The 19,378-nt window shown below is 34.2% G+C and overlaps 1 protein-coding gene and 1 long non-coding RNA gene across 5 annotated transcripts in view; one reads left to right on the plus strand and one right to left on the minus strand.

The window, feature by feature from the left end:
• NLGN4X (neuroligin 4 X-linked) overlaps positions 1–19,378 on the plus strand; it is a 164,310-nt gene that overhangs the window by 102,861 nt on the left and 42,071 nt on the right. The gene's annotated exons all lie outside the window — the stretch shown is intronic.
• Positions 4,913–7,840, minus strand: LOC128784036 (uncharacterized). Its single transcript, XR_008429340.1, has 3 exons — positions 7,647–7,840; positions 6,108–6,193; positions 4,913–5,176 (listed from the first exon to the last, which is right to left on the minus strand). It is a non-coding gene; the product is annotated as an uncharacterized LOC128784036 (long non-coding RNA).

A 19,378-nucleotide genomic window follows, 5' to 3' on the forward strand; every position in this document is an offset into this window, starting at 1 on the left:
AAAAAGCTTAAGCAATCTTAAAAAAAAGTTGCCATATTCAAAGAGGAATGTTCTTGTGTGACAAAACCAAAGATGATTTCTAGAAATATGAATCAGGCATTTGGAAGCCAGAGTCTTACTATAGAAAAATAAGAAATGCAAAACTGAGATGAATTCTAGAAACATGAATGAGATATTTTGGAAGGCAGAGCTAACTGAAACACCTACTGCAGTAAAGTGAGACACTCTAAGAGTTCAGAATTGTAAAATTGAGTTAGCATTTCTGAGACCTCTTGCAATTTTCTTCCTCTTAGAATTCTAAATCATGCAGATAAGAATAGACTATCTCTCATCTATCTGCCTTTTAGGTAATAAGTATCCATTTTAAGTACTCTGTCTGAAAAGGCTGGACTTCCTTTTAGCTGAAATTATATCCACATGCAATTATAATCTCTATAAGTAATCATATTAGACAGGGAAATATAAATCAAGTTTACAAGGAAGCTCCATACATCTTCAAGTTAGTGAGAGCCTTAGCTTGTTCTGTTTCACTGGCTGCCTGTTGTGCGAGTTACAGCACTGACAAAGTGTATGTTGTAAATGATCTACTTAGGATCTGACTGATTTTTATAGGTCCATTCCAACTGAGCTGCATTGTGCTCTATTCTATTCTATTCTATTCTATTCTATTCTATTCTATTCTATTCAGCAGTAATCAAATAAAGCAAGCAGTATGTGGCCCCATGGGCAGGATTCTTGTGTACACTACAAGACATTGAACTTTATCTTCAATAGCGTAATTGCTGCAAAGAATAACTCTGTATTTTAAATTTTGATATACAGATATCTGTTCCCTTTGTGCCTCTGGACACCCCTTCTCTACCTCCAGTGTGTGTGATTCCACTAGTACAGGAAACTTAAGATGGTCTCCTGGTAGAAAAGGCCAGAGGTAATAAAACATTGGAATGACCCAGGGGCTGGAGTGTGCTAAGTAAATCTATTTCATGCTTACACAGAAAGGAGGTTTATTTAGACTCATTAAAGTTACTGTGACTGTTTCTATTGTTGCAGCCAATACAAACTTCTCTATATTGCCTCACTCACATCTCTAAGCTTCGTGCAGATTTCTTGGCAAGTTTGGTCTCATGTTTCTTCTCAGTTGGCTAACAATTTGTTAGCTAATGTTAGTTTTCATAGCTGATTTTCTAGTTCAGTGTAATTCCTAAATTCCCAGTATAACACCTGTTAATCCCACTGCTATTAACATATTTTTGTAAACATTGCAAATATGATCTTTAATTCTTTTATTTTTGCTTCTGGTAAAACTTCCTTTTATATTATATTTTAATTATATTTTTACAGTCACAGAAATTGTGTTTGTGCAAATGCAGCTCATAAGCTCTATCCATATACCATTTGATTTAGACTCTTCCATTTCAAATATCAGAAGCAACAAATGCTTAAGTAACAGTTTCATCAGTAGCTATGTGTAGACTCATAGAGTTTCTAAAATTAAGTATATTGTTTGTTGAAATGTAATTGTCAAAAGTGGAATTTAGCAAGAAACTTTTGACAGAGAGTTCCTTTTACCTAAATTCAACAAAATCCAGTTTCTCCAGGCTTGATGGATTGAGCCAGTTGACTATGACAGTAGAGCATGGTATTACAAAATAATTTTTATCATAGCCTATACAGTAAAACAGATCAAAAAGCTACAAGATAGTGCAAAAGGACCCTTTGGACCTGATCTGTGAGCCAGTTACCAACCCAATGCACGCTGTGTTTATCCAGCTGTGTGCCTGGACATGTTATCCAGAAAGTTACTGTGAGAGACATGCTTTTAATACTATTATGAAGATTCTGGCTGACTAAAATAAATACATGTCAAATCTATAATTTTGTAAGAGACAATGTTTTATACAGAAATTAGAAGAGAAAAAAAGAAAAAAAGAAAGGTGTAATTTAATCTAACCACCCCTTGGAAATGAGCCTGTTAACATAATCATAATAGCAATAGTGTGTGTATGCGGTAAATTTTGTTATTTTGTTCACAAGGAGACAGGCGAGCATCTTGCAGTGGTTAAAAGAGTTAAAAGATGCATTATTTCACCAGCTCTTGGAAGGATAGCACAAAACAAATGCATTTTTTCCTGAATTATTTTATACCTCCCACATAATTCCTTGCAATTAGAGCCTGGCAGACACTGAAGGATCAAAATACCTTTACTGCTTTACAATACTTGTTCACACAGTATATGAATATACAGTATAGAGAGCTAAAAACATGCTTTCAGTGTGGTATTAGAGTTTCCATTTTAGAACAGATGGATTTTTTTTTTTTGCTTTAATATCTCCAAAAGCCTCTGTAAAATATCTGAAAATATTGAATGAATAAAGCTTCCTGGTGATGGATGTTAAGTGCATTCTTCAATAGATATCTGCAGGTAAAGGTTAGCAGCTGAGAAAGGCTATCCATTTTCATCTTTCCATTTCTGCTTTCTAATTGAAAATTATGGTTTCCATTTAGGAAATCAAAATAATGTATCCTTTTGGCTTTCATTGGTGTCAAGTTTCCTGTGATAGCACTTGTTCATTTAAAGCTCATATTGATTAGGAGAAAGCATAACAGCACTGGACGCAATAAAATTACTGTTGAAAAAAGTGAAAAGGACAAAATTATTTAAGAATTTTCCATTCTTTCTGCTCCCCATTTTCACACCTTTTGTGGATTGTATTATGTATGTTTCCTAAAACTAAGTACCGCCAGTTTGGGATCTGGGAAAAGGTAAAATAAATACTTATACGTCATTAGAATTTTAGAGACAAGAATAAAACTAGAAGGTACCTAACTTTTGTCACTCATACAATCATAATTTGCAAAAAATCAGATCTTAGCCATGTAAAGAAACAAAACCAGTTTCTGTGAATATAATGAATAAGTTTGCAATTTCATTTCTGCTAGAAATGTTAAATCAATGTTTAACATTTACTCAAGTATGTGACTCCTTTTAAAACAATTTAAGTATGATTTTTCACATTTCACTTTTGTTGCATGTACAACAAGTTGTCTGATTGTAAATATTTGAAATGAGTAGTGAAATGAATTTTCAAGTGCTCCTTGAAAATATTTCCACATTTTATTAGCAAGTAGGTACCTAACTGCATTATGTTTCTGTTATAATCTCATCTGTAATGACTAGTTGTGTTTCTATCAGAAGATATTTTGGTCAAATAAGAAGGTAACAAATAATACATTGATTTACAGATATTGTCTAGCCCACAATCAAATATCACATTGAGGCTAATTAATCATGAGAAAAATTTCATGCCTTTATACTTTCAGTGGGATTGCATTAGTCCCCAGCAAGACAATCTGTGAAAATTTTCTTCTGTTGAGAATCTTTCAGGGCGAAATACTGGCAGTATTTCATATCTATATGGAAACTTCATGGTTTTGATACAGATGACTTAGCTACTGTAAACTTCTGAGATTTGGCTGTAAAGCTCCTTAACTTCTGTACAGTTTTCCTTTTACCAGAAAATATTTGGAGAATTCCTGTTTCTTGGACATAGGGCAAACAAACCAAACCAGCAACCAAAAAAAATCCCACACTTTCTCAGTGTCATTTTTATGTTACTGTGGGAAGTAGGAGGAATCAAACATACATTCTGCTCTAGATTGTTAATTGTTTTTAATCAAGGACTTGGATGAGTCCTTGATAAAAATACAAGGAATTCAATTCTGAATATCCTTGAATAAAGGGTAGCTTCCAGATGTTGTACTCCCAAAATAGAAGAGAGAAAAAGCTATGACTCATAAGGTCCTCATTTCATCTTTACTTTTCCCTTACTCTCCGGAGAAATTACATTGTTTCAATTGATGACTTCTCAAAGATGCAAAAGATTTCTCTTTTCTGCTAATGTGGATTACAGAGTGATAAAAAAAATCTGTTTTTTTCATAGCAATAGAGTGACAGGAGAATAATTGCTTTTTTTCTATACAACCACAATCAGGAGCTCATGGCACTTTGTATCTGCTTATATATATGCACATAGTCTCTACAATGCTAGACTCAATATTGTTTCTTTCTGAAATGATCTTATCTTCATTTTCAAATGCTGTAAATCTTTTGTTTTTAAAGAAAGAATATTTCAATCACTTATTTTGGTGCGTGGAAGTTTCTGCTGTTTTTCAGAATGTCAGAATTTAAATTATTTGGTTATTTTGTGGGGAAAGAAAAAGGGGCCTTGGTGAAAAACCTTTTCTCTTATGCATTTGAGCCCTGACATCAGCTTTGGTGCCATCCTCTGGATGCATTCAAGGACTTTCACATTCTTCTTAAATCACAGGGACCAGAACTATACTCAAGGTAAGGCTGAATGAGGTGGGATAACTGTCTGGTTTGAGCAGCTGGTGATGCGCTCCAGGATGGGGTTTGTCCTCTTGGCTGCCTGGTCACCCTGCTGACTCCTGCTTAGCCTACTGCTGACCAGCATCCCCAGATCCTTTCTGCAGGGCTGCTCTCCAGCTGCTCCTCTCCCAGTATATACGTGTGGGTTTTTCCTGTGATTTTAGTCAAGGCTCAATTGAAATGCAAGTTAATTTTACTGAGACCTTTATAGTGCCAACTGAAGCCAGCTAGTCATGCCTGTGGCTGATAAGAGAGAATAAAATCCAGCTAGACTTCTACTTTTCAATACTTATCAGTCAGTTTTCAGTAAGTTTTATCTCTTAGGCACTTTAAAAATCTAAAAAAAAAAAAAAAAAAACACTTATTTAATAATTTATCTTCATAATCAATGTTTTTTATTTAAAATACTTTGTCCCCTTTATGACCTTCATAGCAGATATGTACATGGACAACACTGACAAGAAAATATTCCAGAGATTTACTTCAAACATAGTCTTGTGAAAGAGTAACTTTATGGGGAAGATAAAAATCCATTGTGCATACCCGCTAAAATAACGCGCACCTTGAACTATTATTTCTTCTTCATAACTGCATGCAATATATTCAGTAACCTGTGGGACAAATTTTTCTGACATTCATGATTAAATCCTCCTGCTTTTAAATCATGTAGGACTTTTGTCTTTCAATTTAAGGTATCCAGTTTTCACCTTCAGACTGTCTTCCTTAAAATGCAATATCTTCTCTTATTGCAGAGAAGGTCTTCCTTTCATTTTAATAACTTGAATCTGAAATAATTTGCAAAGATCATAAGAGGAAGCAAATCACTCCAACAAGTATCTCAGTCTGGTAATCAGTTAGCTATATAGCTGAATCATTGAGGACAAATTGCTTGCATCTTGGTATCTGCCAAGAGATGGTACCTAAAAGAAGACTATCTTAAAATTCTCCTATCTGGAAACACGTCCTATGTCATCTCAATGAAGAGAAATTTCATTTAGAAACATAAGAAGACCAGTCACCACAGTGACTAATTGGTGACATTTTACCCCTTCCACATTTCAATTTCTTCAAAGGCAGTACTCAGAATGTATGACTTTGATATATCCTGCCTAAGAGAAATGAAACTGATGTCTTAGAGAATTAATATATAGAGAGGCACTACTTTAGAAATTCTAATAAATCACCTATGCATTTTTCTATTTATAAGGGGAAGTAAATAGAAGACAAAGTCAGAAAAATCCAACAATAGACTCATAGAATGGCCTGGGTTGGAAGGCACCTTAAAGGTCATTTAATTACAACCCCCATGCCACAGGCAGGGCCACCTTCTATTAGATCAGGTTCCTCAGAGCCAGATCCAACCTGGCCTTGAACACTGCCAGGGAAGGGGCATTCATGGCTTCTCCAGGCAACATGTTCCAGTCCCTCACCACCCCCAATAAAGATTTTTTCCCAATATCTAATCTAAACCTGCTCTTAGTTTGAAACCATTCCCGCCTATCCTGTCACTTCATGCTCTTGTAACAGTCCCTCTATATCTTTCTTGTGGGACACAATTAGGTCACTCCAAAGCCTTCCCTTTCCCAGGTTGAATAATCCCAATTCTCCTGATAGGAGAGGTGTTCCATACCACTAATGAATTTAGCAGCCCTCCTCTAGATTAACTCCAAAAGGTCAATATCCTTCCTGTGCTGAGGATTCCAGGGGGATTCTCACCAGAGACGAGAGTATAGGGACAAAACCACCTCCCTCAGCTTGCTGGTCATGCTTCTTTTGATGCATCCCAGGATATTATTGGCTCTCTGAAAGGCAAGGACACATTTTAGGGTCATGTCTAGTCTCTCACCCACCAGCACTCCCAAGTCTTCTTGGCAGGGCTGAGAAAATAAGAAAATAAGAACTAGTGATGCTGTCAAATCTAGTTTGACATATTTGCAATTTAATATATTTTACTTAGGAAAGAACTGAGCATCTTCCCTTTTCTGGTAAAATGAAACATGCTTACTGGTGCTTATAGAAAAAGCAAAACTGCATAAAAAAATTCTGAGCAAGGTCTTTGGTTAATTTCACTGATCACTACCACATAGCATTGATTAAAGTGTACTGAAGAGTATAATAACAAAAGTTAAAGTCAACATGTGTCTGAGAAAATTGTGATTTTCTGACTTTCCTTGTTTTTAATTTGTAAGGACACCTACAGGATGATCTTGAACTGTACCAGTATTCAAAAAAACTGCATCCAATTCAGTGTGCTGTAAGTTTATATTCTAAATAATTGTTTTCCATTTTTCCTGGTGTATTTTTCTTGATACTTCCCTGAGATAAAATAATCAATCAAAATCAGTAAAAATCACTTATGACATGTGATCACTTATCACTTATGACATGTGGCAAGTCTGACTGGCATATGTTAAACAAATTTGGTTACATTGCCTGTAACCTGTAATGTAGCAAATGAGACATTTCACAGAATTTACAAAACATTCCAAAACACTGGACTGTAGGCAGTTTGTCCATGCAACTTGAATCCTGAATACATAGACTCCTTTAAAGTGTGGGAAGTTGCACATATTTCTCATGCCTAGGCATACCAGACAATAGTCTGGAATATTTATAAAATATATGGGAGATGTACTGGAAAGGCTGTCAGAACTTCAGTTTTGAAAAAAAATATAAAGGAAGCAGTGCTTATAGACAAAAATTACTTTTTTAGTCTTCTTGAATACATTATGAGCAACAGTTTAGGGGGAAACAGAATTTTGAACATTAGACATCCCAAAAGTTATCAGATATTTGCTTCTATTGTTTTATAGTGGTTGTGAGATGGAATATTATTAAATATCTTTAAGTAGAATTTACAAGACAAAAAAAGTGTTTAAAGAGGTTTATTTAAACAGAACTGTGAACTTTGTGTATCACTCAGGGGATTAAGAATCAGACATCATCTTAGATAAAGCTGTTCATTTACTGAGCTTCTTCACAGATAAATGTGTACACTCATGTTGAAAATGAGCAGAAGTAGTGAAGTAGCAAGAGGCGATAACTTCATAGACATTCAGAATATCAATGGTGAATTCAAGAATAGAAGTGTCATTCTGTAATAAGTAATGACTATTTGAAAACAGCTGCTGCAGAAACCTTCTACATGATCGACACAAAAGGTATGGACAGAGTAAATTCCCTTTAGAAAAAAGGATTTCAGTATGTTGTCATGGTTTCATCAAGCCCCACTCGGCCACTCACTCACTCCTGTACCTGTAAGATCAGGGAGCAAACAGGAAGGATAAAAGCCAGAAAACTCATGGGTTGAGATGAAGACATTTTAGTAGTGAAAGCAAAAGCCACATGCACAAACAAAGCAAAAGAAAGAATTAATTTGGTGTTCCCCATGAGCAGGCAGATGTTCAGCTATCTCCAGGAGAGCAGGGAGCCATCGCATGTTACAGTTATTTGAGAAGACAAGCACCATCATTCCAAATGTCCTCTCCTTCCTCCTTCTTCCATCCACTTTATATGCTGAGCATGATGTCATAAGGCCTAGACTACTCCTTTGTTCCGCTGGGGTCATCTGACCCATCTATGTCTCCTCACAGTCTTCCTTGCACCCCCAGCTTTCTCCCCAGTGTGGCAGTAGAAAAATCAGAAAAGGCCTTAGCTCTGTGTAACTATCACTCAGGAATAACAAAAACATCTCTACTAAACTTTGTTCAGCACAAATCCAAAACACAGCCCCATACCATCCAATATGAAGAAAATTAACTCTATCCCAGTCAAAATTGACACACACACACACACACACACACACACACATACATATATATATATAATCTTTTTTTAAATTAAAGTATCCATAGGTGACCTTTTATACCATATGGGATTATTTAATTCAACAGGAAATTAGTTTAAGAAGTTTCCAATTTTGGCCAAGTGAAGAAAACATACTCTTAATACAAATGGAAATATTTTAATCTTTCTCTTAACTTTCTCCCATCTTGTTCAGTTACTAAATAGAAAACTAAGTATTTGCTTGAACCTATACAGTTTATTTTTCAAATTGTAATGTATAAAATGAGTACTTATCTGAAACTGAAATTTTTTTACAGAATTAATAAGAAATAGGTAAATGTTGCCCCTTTTAAATAATAAGCCTTTATTACTTTAAACAATCATACATTTTTTAAATTAAAAAATGCAAGTATTGGAGACATTGCAGGTGTGAGTTATGCCACTTCTCAATTAACATCCTGTGATATATATATAAAGCAAATCACTTTAGGAAAATATGGACAAATTGAAAAAACAGACCCAACTTTTTTATATCTCTTGTGAACCTAAATTGTAACATCTTTTAAATTTTTATATTTCAGAATAAGATAATGTTGCTAAGCAGAATGTATGGTTTGCAGATACAGTGATTATTAAAATATTGGCCTTTAATATAATGTGATCCTAACAGCCAAGATAACAGAGAAGAAAGGAAGAACTATTGGGTAGAATGTTAATTTCTTCCTATGCTACTTTTGCACTTTTTAAAATATTTTACACAGTTCCCTAATTTTTTCTACAGTGGAAATAAGGTCAAACATTTCTAAGAGCAGCTGTTACAAGAAATTTCTTCTTGCATGGACGTTTCCCTTGGGCAGCGACTCTTTTCTTTCCTGTAAAATAGGAGATTTCCTCATTAAAGTAGCACTTTAAATATTGAAGCCTCTAAGACTAGTGCAAAGATAATAATTTTTTATCCTGTAAGACCAAGAAATTACTGAATGCCAACAAGTATTTCCTATTTGAAATCATCCAAACTTATGAGTACTTAAGGAACATATTTAACAATATTCAGTGTTTAGCTCAGGGGGAAAAATCTCCACAATATGGTTGCTCCATCCTGAAGTGGAAGAGTGAGGTGTTATGTAAAGCCATAACTCCTGATTCTCAATTCTGCCAAGAACAGTAATTTAAAATAGTAATTGCTCCGTTTTTCCATATTCTTTTTATTGTTGTTATATTCAGCTTTAATTAGAAGTTACAGCTCAGTAGTGACTTTATGAGGAAATTTCATTATATGAAGTCTTTACTGACCTTGAAACTCCTGCAAAATCTTTGACCCCTGACTTTTCTCTTCTCCCATATCCCTTTTAATGATAGATTAGGGCACAAGATAGGGAACTGGGAAACTTGCCTTGAATTGTGCAATGAGTAAATCAGTGGTAGAGTTCCTTCTTTTAACCCATTCTAGCAAACATGCAACTCTGGACTGAGAAAGCATTTCACACATCTGACTGAAAGCAATTTCTGCAAATCACAGTTGTAGGCTCCAGCAAACTCATCCATTTTACCTATGGCTGCTTTAGAACTAGCATATGCAAGACAACAGGAATGGTGTTTTGCAGTCTGAAGTTTAGAAATAACATGAAAAGAATAGATCAGTCCCATTCTTAGATGCTTCCAAATAAATATAAATTTCTAAATATAAACATGATAGCATCAGAAACTGTGCAAGCTATGTTGTGTAGTCATCAGATTCTTTGATCATCTGCTTCTGATATCACTTTTTCTGAAAGATACTGATGTAACTTTGTTATATTTCTCATAATGTCTTCTTGTGGTGCCAGGTAGGTTGTGCATATCCCTGAAAAGATGCTTAGTCAAATGCAATCAAAATTATCATTAATGTAAAACTTGTAAAAAATGAAAAGACATCCTTGAAACAGTTTGATCTTTTTTCCTATGAACATGCCTATGCCTTAATTTATTTTACTGCATATATTTCTTCTGTGTAGTGCTTTCAAAGTAATACTCAGACCATGTTAAATAGTAGATATACCAGTTGCAGTTGAAAACAGAAAAGAAAATTTAAAAGGTCCAGTATTTTCATCCTTGAGCTCCTCTTGGTGTATTCCATCTTCAATGCCACATAAAGCAGTAATCTTTGACCCATTGATGCAGGGACATGAAATGTCATATTTCCTGAAGTTGATTGCTTTCATGTATTCCTCCTATTTATACCATGTATCTTTGTTCTTCCTGGTAACCCAGGAATCACATTCAAATCCTCTTAGTCAGAGGTGACTGTTCTGTATGTATGAGCATCAGACGTGTCTTGCATACTGCCAAAGGATGAAAGGACTGAAGGTTACCTTTGACATGGTTTCAAGGTCTGATTGCACATTGTGCCATAATCATTTTCTGCAGCTCGCTGTGTATTTTGCACAGGGACTGGCTGGACAGTTATGTTCAAAGGGATGATTGGCTTCTAAAAATAGGAGAATTACAAATAAAATGGGAAAGAGCAAAATTGAATGCCAACAGCAGATAAAATACTCAGATGCCAGGTAAAGAAAAGGCAGATACAACCAAGTGTGAACTAGATAATCACCATGTGGAATTAAGGCAGAATTAGGTGATAGGCTTAAGATTAAAGGACCTCCAATTGTTAGAGTAGTTATTAAGTATTTAATTATTTTTAAGTTATTTTTGAATATCATGCCCTGTAAATTACTACACAAATTGCCTCCTATTGTTGGGGATTTTTTTTTGGTTTTTAATTGATTAATTATTTAAAGCTCTAGTGCTTTTATATGACAGAGGCTGAGCAATAAGAATATCTGAATGAAAGCTGTAAGTGTACACTGAAGGGAAGGCTTACAATCTGTGACAGTGGTATTGTGCATGTGGCTGTCACTAAGGTGACATCCAACTTGCCCAGTAAAAGACAAGCTCATGTGTTTAGAAAATAGTCTGATCCGGAAAATATAGTCTGTGCCAAGAACAAAGAACCCAGTAAAAAAAAAATAGTATTTACTTTCAAAACAGCTTTCTAAAAGGAAAGAATAAATAAATAACAACACATTATATGTGCATATATTTTTTTCTTTATTAACTTATCTAAAATCATGCCTGTACTAGACTTTTGTTGTTTGAGAGATTTCCTTATTTTTCATAGTATCATAGTCTAATCACATTGTTACAAATGGTACTTATGTTTTTCTTTAAATCATTTCTTTTGAAATCCCTTGAACATTTTTCAGATAAGAATATTCCAACTTAATTAATAGTGTAAATCTAGGTTTTGTGTAAGCAAGTTCTAGGCTTTGCATGAATGTGGAAAATTGAATTTTTATGTATACTTCTCAGCAGTAATATTTTTTCTTAAGTGATTCTAATTCTTATCTACCCAATTTTTTGGACTAAAATTTTTTGTCTTTATTTCTTGGCCTACTTTCTGTACACAGATAGGTATATAAATTTTAAAAGAAAAGAAAATCCTGTCAAAGACCTTGAAAAACAATAGAATATTTCTAAAGAGCAGTGTCTGGTACAGGCAGAATCACCACCTTCCTCACTGGTAATAACACATAGACTTATTGATGAAAACCAGTTCTATATACTGCATGGTATATAAAAGATGAGTGCGTTAACATATTTTAATAATTTTAAAATGTATTCTAAGCACATTCTCAATAGTTCTGCATTTTTTGTCACCTTTCCTTCTGAATTGCTGGTGTTTTTTGGTTTTTTTCCCATGTAAATGTTAACACAAAGTTGAAGGATCAAACTGTGCACATTAAGTTTTTGGTGAAGAAGTAGGGATTTCAACGGTTCCTTTAGAAGACAGAAATTTTTTTATGGTCATGGAACAGACAAACAAAAAGTATTGCAGCTGTGTTTATACCAAGCCCTGACTATTCAAAGTAGTGGTTTGTTAAATTTGAATAAGTACTTGATACATGCTTGTTTGTTCATTAATGTCTTTGTGATCAAATTGAAGAGAATTGCATTTAAATACACAGAAGAAATGCCCTTCTCAAAATCCATATATATTTAATTTATGTGTTGAATTGATACATTAGATTCTTGTCTAATGTTTATTGATCATTATTTACTGAGTGCAGATGATATCCTAAAATCTAATCCGAGCCTTCAAACACAGAAAAAACTACATTAAATAGTTACCAGTGAGAACACTGCTATATAAACAAGAAGAGAAAAGTTGATTATTTTGTCTTCTTCAGTGCTGTGAATACTGACTATGGCTTTTAGAATATTATAGCTTAAAAAAAAAGAAGTAATGAAACATGTTTCTTATAATTTTCCTTCATATAGAAAAAAATATAATTTATCCCTTTTCCTTGCCCTGAAGAATGTAGTCTGGTGTGTGTCCAAGATGCTTTATTCACATGGGTAACCCCAAGAGCTAATTTCCATGCTAGCCAAGAAGAGTGAAGGACTGGACATAACCCACTGAGTGGAACTAACTGCAGAAGTGTAATCTAACAGAATCCAAGGAGAAGTGCATGCTAAAGATACTTAATGGCACCTGGTTCTTTCAAATAAAGGAGATAGTGGGAGGGAATGAGCTATGGCCGAGGTCTTGGGTCTCCCAGCTGCAGTCTAGTACAAGACTACATGGAAGAGGTTGCTGACAGGACAGAGGACGTGTAAGTTATAGAGGGTTCCTATGCCCTTAAATGGCTGCTGAGTAAATAGAAAAACTTAAACACAATTTTTAAAATTCTCCACAGAGAAAGTAAAAAATTTCTAAGGTTCCACTAGAAAGTCTTTCTATTCTTTATGTCTCCCAAAGGGATGAAGTATGAGCAATAGTAGTCCCATAAAATTAGAGCAGTTGGTCTTTCCATGAACACCAATCATGATTCATTTTGAAATCCCCTTTATGGCTTTCAGCAACTTTATAGCCAGGGGCTGACAAGAAAACAGGAAGGGTGTGAAGTAAGCAGGAGCCTTTTCTCAGCAGGCTCTCTGAGCAGTAAGCATTTAGCAAGGAAAAGAGACTCCTTCAGGGAGTGCCCCACAGCAGGAGCCTAGTTCAGGTGAAGTTCCCTCTAGGAGAGGCTTCAAATCCCACTGACGATATTAGGAAAACAAGAAAAACTATGTTTCTTACAGAAATACTTAAATTTAGTTAATTCACTTAAAAATAAATCAAGCCTTTTAAAAAATTCTATAAAAGAAAACTTAATATTTTATTTCTTTGGGGCTCTTTTGATTATTTTAATTGGGTTTTTAGTGGGTTTGTTTTGGTTTTTGGTTGTTTGTTTGTTTTTGTGAGAGCTAAGAATTATTAAAGCAGGGGAGAAGGATTATGGCATATAAAACTGCAGTGAAAGATAATGATAACATTTATATAGGCCTGTATATTTCTCTTGCAGCTATGCTAGGCACAAACCACAAAAGAATGGAGACAACAGAGAATATAGTGAAATAATTGCGGAAAAATATTTAAAATTAGTAACTGGAAGCAAAATTCCTGTCCAAACAATAATGACTTGGTCTGAAATACACTAAACTTCTGAGATGGTATTATATTATTTTATTTCTTTTAAATAATAAAAAAATGTCAAGAGCTCTATAACAAGTTAATCAAAAGGAAAAGAACAGTGCAACACAGAAGTTGGAACTGACTGTTGGGCTTGGTGGGGCCCAAGAAACGTTTGGTATTGTAGATACAAAAATATACATAAGGAAAATTGTTACCTTTTTCTCTCCAAAGGTGTTTCAAAGTCAGCTGTGTCAGAGAAAGTGACTACATAATCTATACATAAAGATATAGAACTTTTCTTTTCAAAATAATTGGCTCAATAGCCAAATAAATTAATTTGACACTTGATTCTGTAAGGTGCTGAGCAGTTGGCTCTGATTCAGCAAAATGTCTCTTGTCTACTTCAGTCACATTATGACCTCTGTCCCTTAAAAATGTGCTGGGAATTCATTGTTAGAAAAAAATGGAAAAAAAAACCCCAAACTTAAACAACCTCTAAACCTGCAGATGTGATTACAGAATATTAATTTATCCAGAGAAGCATTTTAGTGTTTTGTAAAGATTTACTTTTAACCCCTGCAAAGGGTTGCTGCAAATTTGAGTTGAAACAACTTTTCAATTCACTTTTTTTTTAAATATAGGTAGGAATATAATTTTTTGTCCTTGCAGGCTCCCTTTTTTAACTGTTGTTATCAGAAATGGGCCTGCTCTTACCTAATATTTTTGAAAGATCATTCTATTAAAAAGTTATACAGCATCTATGTATATTCATTGTTTTATTGAAACATGTAAACATGAAAAGCAAAATCTTTAATGATGTATTCTTTGATTCTCTGATTTAAAATATTTGTCTGGTTCAAGTCTGTCTAAACTCAGGAAAGGGTCAAAAAGGAAGGGCTAAGTTTCTAAAGGTCAAGTAGCACTAAATAAAATAATATTTTTATATTTTCAGTGCTTGGGAACAGGAGAGATTATAGGAAAAACAGAAGCTGAAAAATATACTGAGTAAGCAAAACACTGAATAATAACTAACCACCTCCACCCTGAGCAAGCTTAAACTCACAGCAGGTGCCTTTCTTACTGCAAACAAGACAGGTTGTGAGAAAGAACAGAAGGAAAGAATCACCACAAAAGCTAAGATTAATTGGAGGTTGAGGGGATGGGTGGAATGTCACCTCCTTACCTACCTGCTGCACTGAGATACAATACAGGCAGGTTTTGGATAAAGATCTGAGAACCTAAATCCCTTGGGAGACCTCAGAAGCCAGACAATGTCAGACCTATAACTAGCTTGTTTTGACCTGGTTGTTGTGGTCGATAATAGTGTGATGGTTACAGTACTTACTTCAGAAGAGTGAAACTGGGGTCACCACCTGTGCTGAACATTGTGGAAAAAGTAGCCAGCAATTTTTTGCTGAGGTGTCTTTCTTATCTTTTCTATCCTAAATTTCAGCCTACGCTTCCTTTTCTCATATTCTCAGCCGCATGTTTTCTCAGCTTGATGAAACAAAACAGTGGAGAGTCCTGTGCAAGTTCATTGTGTCTTGGTGGGTAGGACCCTTCTGGAAACATGTCTGAAACCAGTGCTTTGTTTTACTTCATTTACTTCTACCTTGGACTGAAGTAAATAACATTCCTTGGTATTTCCAGTACTTGGTGATTTAGGCTCGTATCTGACATGAGTACACTGAATCACCTTTCAGAATCTGGGAAAATGGCCTAAGGTATTAAATTAAAGAAAGAGGATTACACTTCCAGTCCATGGAGGTGATTTTCAACCAGAATGAAAAGAAATTGGTTGTTAAATAATTTGTTGAATATTTGTTAAATAATGGAGGTAACAGACTACCTGCCCAAAGTTTAAATAAGAAAGCATGAGAATGAAATGGAAAATAAATTCTCAGAGCCTTTTAATTCTGACAGAACATCTGGTAATTTATACTATATGTGATTCTCAAAATGACCAATTTTCAAACCTTTTCTTAAATGTTCCTGTTTAAAAATAATTTTACTCAAATATATAATGATGCTAACTGGATCTACAAGCTTGAATTGTTGACACTGGAATACTTTCTACATGAAGTAAATATGTCACCTCTTGAGGACTTGGAAGGTGAAGTCTAGTTGGGAGCTCATCTCATTGAGTAGACTGGGAACTTACACAACTTGGATATCTAGCTATATGTGGTGTATCCTCTCCTCATAGCAGAGGTAGGTAAAATTAATCTAATTCATTTTAAGCAGTGAATTAAGAAGTGGGCAACGTTTTAGGGCTGCCTTCTTCTCTGAACTTACTGCAAATAAAGTCTTTGCGGCTCGGAGGGAGATAGATACCTGGGGACATCAGTAGATGTTATCTACCTTGACTTCTGAAGGTCTTTTGGCGCTGTCTCCCATAACATCCTCATAGGTAAGTTCAAGAAGTGTGAGTTAGATGAGTGGACAGTGAGGTAGATTGAGGACTGCTCCAGGTGAACCTGCTTAAATAAAAGGGGTTGGCCTAGATTATCTCCAGAAATACCTTTGTATCCTCATCATTCTGTGATTATGTGATGTAAAGGATAAGTTTTTGGCAAATCCTTCCTTGTATTCACAAATAATATTCCACTTAAATATTGGGACATTCTTTAAAATCACATTTTTTTCTTTACTTTTTTTGCCATGAAAAATGATTTGAAGTTGTTGTAGTATCATGGAAAGTTAAGTTCACAAAATGTTCTCCTGAGTCTAATCTAGTGTCTCTTTACAACATTTGTGGTGTTTTGGAGTTATTTTCAGGGACTTTTTTTGCATGCTTCTTAATAATTGAAACTTTAGTAGTAATAGTGTTCTACAAGTTTGTTTATTCTTTTTCAGTCCTGTCATTTCAATGTGAATTAACATTAGCAATGTAATTATTTTGCTTTAGTACAGTCAAATACATTCTATAAAACTGTTTGTTATTTCATTTTGGTTTTTATTTTAATGAGACTTTTAAGAATATGTAGCTTATATGAAATCAGCAGTAGAAGGTGAGGTATGCATAGCATCATTAAATTTCTAGTGAAAGGTATATACTGTTACTGTCAGTTGAAAAAATATATTTAACACATTTAAGAACCATTGATTTTTCCAAAACAGTGTCTTCTATACTGCTGCCACTAGTATAAATATCTTTTTAGCAGAACTCTACCACCTTCAGGAAACAAGAGGAAAAACAAAGAAAAAAAGAAGCAAAAAAACCCCACAAAACCAGTCTTCAAAGCTTCTAGGAGCTGATGATCTAAAAACTGATCTTTCACAGTCAGATAATAGCTTAAGAAAATCATGTTTGAACCTTGTCTGTCATGAATTCAAAACATGACCTCAGTTCTAGTGAATTTTTGTTCCCTGAAGGGTTTTAAAAAATTAAAGAAGTGAAAATAGTAGCACTTTAAAAATGAATTTAAATAAATTAATAAACATACCCTGACCTTTTTAATTAGAAGGAATTGAAAACAGTTAAAATTATATCAACTGTCTTTTAAGAATTCTTACAGAAACTTATTAAGAAATTCATAATGATAGTAGACAAAACTGATTATATTTAAAAAGTAATCAGAATGTTTATTAAAAAAGAGAGTATTTTTATCATGCTGAATGGAATTAAAAAATAATAACAAGCTTGTTAAAAGCTGTTAAAAAAGAGTAAAAAAATCCCTTTTTCTAGCACTGTGACTTTCAAGTAAAGGCATCCAAGAATTTGACTCAACAATCAAGTAATGGTAGAACTATTTGAACTAGGAAAACCTTACTCCAGACAACTCCAAAAGACCTGAAATGTTTAGGGTATTACAATTTGTGTGTACTGGAATTCAAAGCACAGTCTTGTCCCTGGAAATGATAGCTCTTTTCAGCTTCTTTGTGGGTGTAACGACCAAGACAAGGGTAAGTAAGGATTGTCGATGACTCAGGTGAGTTTCTTGGGATACAGGAAGGAGGTATTCCATGCTACTGTTAAAATAGTATTTCAGACAGGTTACCTCTTATTTTCCGGGTTTAGACATTTTTTTGTTGTTGTTGTTGTTTTCGTATTTTTTTTCACCCTCTAACAGTCAAGTTTTGATGGATTATCAAATAGGAAAACTTGGAGAAAATGTTTAATGTGCTTCATGGAATATTTGTTTTGTCTGTGATGTGAACTGAGCCATGTCACTACTTGGCACTGTAGCATAGGTATAGATTTTTGTTTGTTTGTTTGTTTTTTTCTTATGAGGTGATCTTATAACTCAGATCATACATTTTGCATTCTTTCGAAGTTAAACTGTTGACTTGCTTGAATAAAAATAAACTAGAAATACAGACTTTCTTATTTTTGGAGCTCTGAAAAGAAGGATATGGGTTGACAAATGTAGTATCAAAACACATTTACTTCTGATGCAGTCTCTGGAATTAGTTGGTTTTTATTATCAGAGTAAGTGGTTTCTGTTTCTGGGAAATAATTTATCATTTTCAAATAGAAAACAAACCAAGCGAGCAAAATATGCAAACAGTAAAAAAAACTTCGTAAGTTATATTAATGTTGTCCTTTTAATACTTGCTAATCTAGCAAGCACTAGTTAAATGGGGTTCCCAAGAACACATCTTGTTTTACGACAGTCATTCAATATCCTTAATGAGCCTGCTCAACTTTGTATTCTTCCCTGAGTTAATTGAAGGAATAGTTTTAGCAAGAAATGTAGATGTATTGGAGATAAAAATGGCATTACCTCATGGAACACCAAATAGAAGTGCCATAGAGACACACACAGTGATGTCACTTACAATGCAAGACATGCTGAATAAAAGGAATCGCAATTCCCAGAGGGGACAAAGTACACAATATTTAATGGGAACACTGCACACCAATTCTGAAACATGGAGAAGACCTGACAGAACTAACAGCTTTGACAGCAGAAGATGAGTCTCCAGCGTATGACATCTGACCTTAGAAAAAAAATAAAAGTTTATCTCCCTAGTTATTAAATGCAAAGAAAGAAAAGGACTTGTCAGAATGGGATGACTGAGTCACTGTTTCTTTCAGCATGACCAAATCTGGAGCAGAATATGACACAAATATGTACATATACTAGGATGTAATTTTTTGTCCTTCCAAAAGTGGCAATTTATATTATTACATCTCAAATAAACATTATACTAGAGAAACAGTATATTAAATAATGTGATAAAATTTCATATACTTTGAAAACAACAAATTAAAATGAGGTTATTTTTTGCATGACCACATTAGCAGCTATGTCTTATTTACCTAATGGACTTTTAGGAAGTTGGATTTATAGCAATAAAACCAATGAACAAGAGAACTCTTTGTTTAGCAGAGGATAGTATCTTCATTGTCATTGAAACTTCCTGAAAAGATACCTAAAGGCAATAAGACAAAACAATAAAAATATGTATTTAAGACATCATTTTTCTATTTTGTCATGAATATGTAGCAATTTTCAGTTTGTCATTGAGATGTTACATGCATGACTTTTAGATTACATTAGGTATTTCAGTGTAAATCACCTCAAAAATAATTTTCTGTAAAAAGTAGTTTAATTATTACATTCAATTGATGCATAAGATATTGGAGTAGCTCATCGAAAGAGAAGGGAATGAAGAATCAGAATACAAAATGAAAAGTCGACTAAAAAAGAGTTGGGAACAAATTTCCTTACCTTGTGGCTAGTTTAACAGCTTGTATTCT

This window comes from Vidua chalybeata, chromosome 2, assembly GCF_026979565.1.
Source record: "Vidua chalybeata isolate OUT-0048 chromosome 2, bVidCha1 merged haplotype, whole genome shotgun sequence".
Taxonomy (NCBI): Eukaryota; Metazoa; Chordata; class Aves; order Passeriformes; family Viduidae; genus Vidua; species Vidua chalybeata.